Here is a 7,868-nt window from a genome sequence, read left to right on the forward strand (position 1 = left end):
AGGTTGTTGATGATGCTACGTGCATCACGATTCTCATTTATCATGCATCAGAGATCTACGACACTGGGTAGGGCTTCCGGATCAGTTCTGTGGTAGCGACGGCCTCCCGCAGAGCCTGTCGACTACCCTAATGTATGTCTCTATTTTGCCTTGGGGCTTCGGGTACATTACGATTCTACCACGGGCTTCCAATTGTACCGCGGTTCTGCCTTGGGTCTTCCCTTGGCTGAGCTGATGGTCTTGCACGATTTCTGCTGTTACTATACTCGCTTCGTACTGATAATACATGGGATACTGAAGAGATTGGGTTTGCTTTGTCGCGTAGTGTGTAGGCATGCTTTGCTAGTTGAGATATCAGAGTGCTAGACTTGTCTTGAGGCATAGCGTGGGTAATGAGGTCAATTGAGGCGATAGTGGCGAGTGGCGTATTATGTTGTTGTGTTTGTACTGTCTCAAATGCCTTGTCAAGGTTTATGATTAGGAGCTATATAGCTAGCTATTGACGCCTTTCCACCCTCTGCATGTTTCTCGCACGTCGCCTGGATCTTTGGCCTTCAATTTCTTCTGCGAGGGCGTTGGCAGAGAGTTCGTCCTGAGAGACTTCATCCGGGTGATGTTCCTAACGAGGAGTTCTCTCTAGTTGACGTTGGTCGCTGGCTCCTCCATCAGCTGGTGAGACGACAGCAAAGAGTTCTCTGTTTGGGAAGTAGCTTCCTGAGCTTGAGGTGATGACTTCAGTGGAACCATCTTCTTCACGGACTGGTGATAATAGAGTGCCTTTTTAGTATGGAAGGATATCCAAGTGGGTGATAAGGCGTGACTCGTTGTCCTAGGCAAGGAAGGATGGCTTCATACCTGGCCAGTAGATGAATCTGCCTTGTGGTGTCGACGTGATTATGAGGCCCTGCTATGGACCTGATAAAGGAATTTCCTCAACGGAATCCGAGTAGTGGTCGTGGTCATGGTTCTCAATTCCCTCCAATCCGGACTGTGTTTTGGAGAGAGTTACTTGATGAACCAGGGTCGCGTTTCGGAGTCCAAACGGGAATGGGCTCGGAGTTGTATCCGGTTCACATGATGGCTGGGTTGCCTGCTCGTGGGAACTAGTCCGAGTTGTTGTAGAGTCCGAGTTGTACTCGAGCTCGTTGTTTGTTAGATTGAAAATTTTGTTGAATCTCTCGATGAAATCCTCCGTAGCTTGTCGACGACGGTTGATATCGAGATGTTTCTTGTTTGAAGCCTCCGCAATATGGTGGTGGAAGCTTCCATCGCCATCAGCGATGTAGACCCAGGAGCCGAAGATGAACGTTGCGCCGGCTTTGAACGCGAATGTAGACTTGATGATGACCCAAGCCATCGAATTCTCATAGAGAATTTTGGCGACTGCCCCTACCTAGCACGCCAGTTGTCGGTGTTTTAACCCAGCAACCTGCCAAGGGAGTACCCGAGGAGAGTTTTGGTTGGTGGGTGTTGCCAAAATCAAGAACTCGATGGTCACATAGGCACACGATTTAGACAGATTCGGACCTCTAGATCGCGTAATACCATACGTCCTGTGTGTTGTTTGCTTGTGTTAGATTAAACTTGTCTTGAGGGGGTCCCTGCTCGCCCTTATATATTGGGGGAGCAAGGTTATAGTGTAGTTATTTTACAAAGAGTACTAGTCGGATACGACTACAGAGTACTACTCCAACTCGGAAGAGTAGTTTCCTTGTCTTGTGTCTAGTCTCCGGGAGTCCATGTAGTCTACGCTACCCTGTACCATAGTCTCCATGTCCTAGTACGTTTTGAGTAACATCTCCTTGTGTGGGTCCATATAGAACTTTTGGTGGGTCCGAGGATGTATGCCCGACACACCTCAAGGGGTGCTCCACAAAAAACGTGTATCTAGCCCCTAACTCCACATTTTTTCTAGAGCTGGACGTGTTTGGCAGGGAATTTCGTGGAGTTGGTGGAGTGGAGCTATTTTCTCTGGAGTGAAGTGCTGCCAAACACTCCCTCAGCCCCTCAGGGCCAACTACGTTATAGTTGATATAGATCATTGCAAGGACGAATCATCGGCTGTATAGAGTTGTGCCGACCTAAAATGACCCGGATTTTTGTACTCTGAAAACTCGAATCCTGTACCCTTCGTGATAGTTTTTGGATTAGTAGCTATCCCGTACAGAACTTATTTTAGCTCAATATCACATCCATACAACAAAATCAGAGGCCCTGTTCGCTTCAGCTTATAAGCCGGCTGAATAAGCTGAAGCGAACAGGCCCAGAGTACAACATTTGAAATTTACATCCAAAACATCTCGGAATACGAATATGATACAGGCCCTTGGGCTAAACGACAAATAAAACTCATACAACAGCGGAAACTAGGGCTTCAAATCTTCATCTTCAGTCTACTCCATCTTCCCACAAGCATCCTTGAGCGAAAGAACGCGACCCTTCCTTCATGAGGTCTTCATGATCAGACTCCCTCTCCAAGTCCATACGTGCACACTCACGAACTGTCCCCAAGGAATAGGACAGATCCATGTCACCATCCATATGCAAGCTTTAAGTGGCCTAATGCTAAGGGGCAAAAATAGTCAAGGAGTAGGCTTGGTTTTTCCTATGCAGCAGCAAGTATAAAGAAAAAAATCTTCATATCCCCCATCCCAATTCTCTGAATCACATTGGGTACACCTGTCGTGACAGGGTCCCTAACACCATCCTATCTCCAACTAGGGGCGAGGTGAAGACTCCCTCTCTTTGCCTCTCAACAACTACAGCCGGATCCACGAGGCCGAAGGGAGCCGCTTCTCCTCTCCCCGACTGTAGTTGTGGCTCACCACACTCAGCATCTAAAAGGGGAGGTAGAAATCCCAAAACAATGGAGAGTCACAATATCAACGGGGTGTCCATGATCGAGGACGCGGCTATACATATAGTTTTAACTCTGCAGAGTGTGTACACCTATACCATCTCGGGGTGAGTGCAACCGGTAGCGTGCGCAAGCTCTCGGTGTCCCGAGTTTGCAGCGAGGTCGAAAGCTGGACACGAGCAGCATGCTACGCACAGGCAAGCATGGCTAAGGGTCATGGTGGAGTTAGAACACGCATAGCCTACGAAAGCAGAAGCAGGCAGATAATGCCACAGCTTGCAAGGTTTTTGGCTTGAACACCAACGAGCCCTACAGGTTTGAGCAGGGCACACTGCCAGCTAGCACGCAGATGGATCACTGGAGCACGGACAAGGCTAGGTGCGCGTGTGCGGAGACGTGGTGTTCCACAACCGTGACACAGCTACACCACATGCGCGAGCGCTCGACTACACGAGTATGTGGCAGCGCGTAGCTGCAAGATTCGATGGTGGTGGCTTAGGCAAGCGGCACCTGCAGGAAAAGGGGCACGTCTCGAAGACCGGCTCACAAGGCGGGGCTGCTGCGTAGTGGTGCTACTCCTCGGCACGAAGGCCGGCACACATAGGGACAGCAAGGCGGAAGCTTTGCTCACCTAGAGGCTTGACAGGCCGGTTAGGACATTTCATCGAACACACACGTTGAAGGAGAGGTGGAGGCCGATGCAGGGAGGTGTTGAGGCCGTGGCGAGGTGAGGCAGGGACGGCTCACGGTTCTCTTGGCGGCGACGGCGTAGCTCCAAGCCTCCTCCTTCTAGTCCACGGACGGCGACGGGCGGCGCGGTTTCCCCGGTCGACGACTCCTTCGGCCGGCGGCACTGGACGGCAATGGGTGCACGCAGGGACGAGTGGTGCACGTGGCCAGGGCGAGCAACGCACGCGGGGTGGTGTGGTCCAGACGAGCTGGGGCGCGGTGCAAGCGAGGCCAGGCGCACCCCAGGGGTGCACTGCGGCGGCGACGGGGGCGGGCTAGGCGCCGGGCACAGGGGGCGGGCTAGGCGCCGGGCACAGGGGGCGGACGCGGCTAGGCGGCGGAGGCACGCGTAGGGGCCGGTGCATAGGTGGACCAGGCGCTCGGCGTCGAGTGGCGCAGGTGAGGCACGGCGCCAGTGCGAGCGGATCAGGCGCGCAGCGACGGGCGCGCGGGACGGGCGGCCAGCGTCGGGTGTGGTGGTGCGTGTGGGGCGGCGAGCCAAGGCGCACAGGTGGCGGCGCAGGCCAGTGGGCCACAGCGGCGGGGTGAGAGACACAGGGGTAAGCGGAGGGCGTGGGCGCACAGGAGAGGCCAGGTGCGAGCGGCGCCCAAGCACGAAGGGCCGGCAGCGCTGGCTTGTGCTGCTCTGCTGCCCCGTTTGCATCCTGCGGGAGAAGAAAGAAAGGAGCAGGGTGTGGCGGCGCAAGAAGGAAAGGAGGAGAGATGGGAGAGAAATGAAGATTATTTATAGAAGGGGGTTAGGGTTAGGGGTAGGGGTAGGTTAGTGGGCTTTTAGATGGGCTTTTAGGTGGGCTCTTAGATGGGCTTAGGATTTGGGCCAAAGAAAATTAGATCCACGATTTATTTTATAAACTTGGAACAAATGAATTAGTTTATTTTTCGAAATCAAATCAATTTAGCAAGCAATTAATTTGAAAAGTTGGAAAATACTTTCATAATCCATTTAAGAAATTCCAGTGCACTTTAAAAAGATCAGACCGGGAAAGTTAGCGGTTCGACCGAGTTAGCAGGTTAAAGAGCCGCCAGGTGATTTAGTTGGGTCTGAGACAAACGATTGACGAGCTAGCTTTAAGGTCCGGGTGGTGTTAGCTAGTTTAGGAAGTTAGTCTCGTTAGCGGCTGAGGGTCCAAGTTAGAGAGGGTAATTAATTTAGTTAGCTTTAGATTTATATTTGAATTTAGAATTCAAATATAAACCACAATCAAAGAACCGATAAACCAATTTAAGAAGCAAATCACACTATTATGGAGATATTCCTTAGCATACAAAGCAATTTTAATTAATTTGTTACTAGGAATGGTAGGAGAACACAAAAAGGCAGCCTTATGATTTTGGACAAACACATCAAGCATGAATTTTTTTTAAAAAACCTATATTTTTTCAAACAATAACATCCGAAAAAATCCAGGATGTTACACGACGCCAGTTATAAGTGGGGTTGATACCTATACCGACCAATGCATTTATACCAACCAACAGTCCAATGCACACTATTGAAATAACGACCAACAATCCAATGAGATCTATTGAACTGAACACAACATATATTTACATGTTTCTGTATGAAATTGCCTGAAAATTGTTCTATCACCAGTGCTTACACAGTGCTTACACAGGCATCACAAGACCAGCAGAGTGGGAACATATTACATCGATTCATTGAAAAGCATGTACCATTGGTATTAAGTCATCCATACATGATATTAAGTCATCCATAAGTCCGGCCAACAATGTCACATTGTGCATCAAACTAACTGAGCAACAAAGCTAGCTCACAGTCAAGAATAGTAATCCAGACTAATCAGCAAAGCTCACAGCCAGCATGAAGTCTGCATCTACGAGCAAAACAGCCATACAACCAAGCTCGCAGCCATTTAGGTCCACATCTAACAACAGCCAGCATGAAGTCTACATCTACCATTTGAGATCGACCAAAATACCACAATTCACTACAACCAGCAAGCTTGTAGCGATACAACCAAGCTCGCAGCGATTTAGGTTGAGTGCAAAATATTTCATCTCCACGGACTCCAAAACAACACAAAAATCATGAACACTTGCAACCGGCTTCAAGGGACCCTCCTAGCATTTCTTCCAGAACTGCCTGAAAGTCAATATGGCATGGAATCAGTGACAATTTCCAGAAAAATAATAGAAAAAGGAAATGTCATACAATCACTTAAAATGCTATCAGTGTCATACTTATCTTAATTAGCACACTACAAGACCTTGGGCAAATAAAAAGTTGCTATTCTGTTCAGATCAATGCTCATCACAGGTGATCCTGATTGTTTATTCATTAGAGCAGCACCTAACTGAGCATAATAGTGTAGTTTTTCACTTATGTTCAGTAGAGCATCACCTATCTTGATTAGCACAGGACAAGACCTTGGGCAAACAAAAAGTTGCTATTTTGTTCATATGTTCATCTTTAGTTTATATACTAGCCAACACATTTTGTTAATAAGTTAAGGAAAACATTGAACCTGGACAGATTATATATGGATTGTTGAAAGCAGAATTCAAAATAAATACCTGCAGTACCCTGGAAGGATTTTGATGCTTGTAGCTATAGGTTCTGTTCCTGCAGAGATAGTACGTATGAGGTATATATTATCAAGAAATGGAGACAACAGTAAAATATGTTTAACATATACAACCCAATAATATTTTCTTTTCATCTAGCCATGCAACTGAACTACATGTGCACTTGCTCTAATATATTCATATTAGACCATCCAACTGACATGAATTTTACTACTTATACAAGATACAATAATGGAAGTGCAAGTATTAAATCAATTTTTGAAGCTACAGGTTCTGCTCCTACAGAGATTTAAAATGCCTATGTTGCTCCATTTTTCACCAAAAGAAAATTTACCACAAGAAGTTAATGGATTAAACCTTAGCTGTCATACATACAGATTGAGGAACTATATGAAAGGAAGAAATACCTCATGTCTGAGCTATCAAGATACTTCAATTTTACCATTCAAGCAAAAACCTAAGCAACCAATATCCTTTATTAGGAACAACATCCCCACTGAACCAAACTTGGCAGTAGGAGACTAATAATCAGAATCACAAACGAGCATCCAATAGTTACAAATCATTCTCAGTGAAATATCAATGAACACATAGCAACCAAGAGGAATGCTAGGATTGAACCTTCAGTTGGACAAGTGTTGGCAGGATCAGGGTGGCAGCTTGCAAGTTGGGGAAGAGGCAGACTCTTTGTCGTGGCCGACTCGAGGTAGTGCTGCTCGGGGTCGGCGTACTTGGAGCATCGGCGGCGTCCTCCTCGGGGCCGGCATGGTCGGAGATGGGGTGGCACCTAGTTGTAGATCCGGGCGGCACCGGGATGTAGGTGCAGAGCGGCATTGGGCTGCAGGTGCGTGTCCGCGCTGGGATGGAGGTGCGGGGCGGCGCCGGGCTGCAAGTGCCGGCGCTGGAGGGGCGGAGTGGCTTGGGGCTGCAGGTGAGAGCGGTGCTGCGCTGCAGGTCAAGGCCGTGTCACGCTGTGCTGGAGCTGCGAGCCATGTCGCGCCTGTAGGTTGGGGATTCATGTGGTGGAGACAAGCTGGTGGTGGCGGTGGGCACCGGAAAAATCGGTGGTGGAGGGGGGCGGGTGGCGGTGGTGGGATTTTGAGTCTGTGGTGGAGGCACAATGCGGGATTTTGGGGGAGATGCAGCGCGTGGAGGAGGGAATTTGGGAGAGGTACGAGCGCATAGAGGGGATTTTTGGGAGAGCAACGAGCGCGGGAGGGGATTTGGCAGCGCGCCGGGCGGAGATTTGGGGGAGAGGAGCACGCGAGGGAGACGGAGATCGATGGGAGTGGTGGCGGGTGACCGGGAGCGAGAAAGAGGTGAACCTAGGGTTGGACTTCACACTGACTGGTGGATCTGTTGGGCAAATTTTGCACGCGAGAATGGGCTGAAAGTACGCGAATTTAAATGGGCCTTGGTAATGTATACCGATGTACGGTTCGATGTATAAATTAGGTTGTGCCGACCGATGATTCAATGTAAAATCCAAATGTTTATTCCAACGAATGATTGCTCGGTACAACTTGAAATACCAACTAACAGTTCCTTAAAAATCTATAGTGTTATAAGGAAAAATATGTGATGGGTCCATAGACCTGAGGTCCCCAATAGGACCGCTTCCCATAGCACTTAGCCCAACAGAGGGCATAGTAGCAACGAGCAATTGGGCTGGCCCGACTGCACACGGTTAGGTCGAGGCCGCGGCCCGATCGTC

General features: G+C 48.9%; 1 long non-coding RNA gene across 1 annotated transcript; it reads right to left on the reverse strand.

Moving 5' to 3' along the window:
* Positions 1-5,243: 5,243 nt before the first annotated feature.
* Positions 5,244-7,473, reverse strand: LOC117854413 (uncharacterized). Its single transcript, XR_004640301.2, has 3 exons — positions 6,776-7,473; positions 6,143-6,191; positions 5,244-5,711 (listed from the first exon to the last, which is right to left on the reverse strand). It is a non-coding gene; the product is annotated as an uncharacterized lncRNA (long non-coding RNA).
* Between the last annotated feature and the right edge of the window lie 395 nt (positions 7,474-7,868).

The sequence above is a fragment of the Setaria viridis genome, chromosome 5, assembly GCF_005286985.2.
Source record: "Setaria viridis chromosome 5, Setaria_viridis_v4.0, whole genome shotgun sequence".
NCBI classification, from domain to species: domain Eukaryota; kingdom Viridiplantae; phylum Streptophyta; class Magnoliopsida; order Poales; family Poaceae; genus Setaria; species Setaria viridis.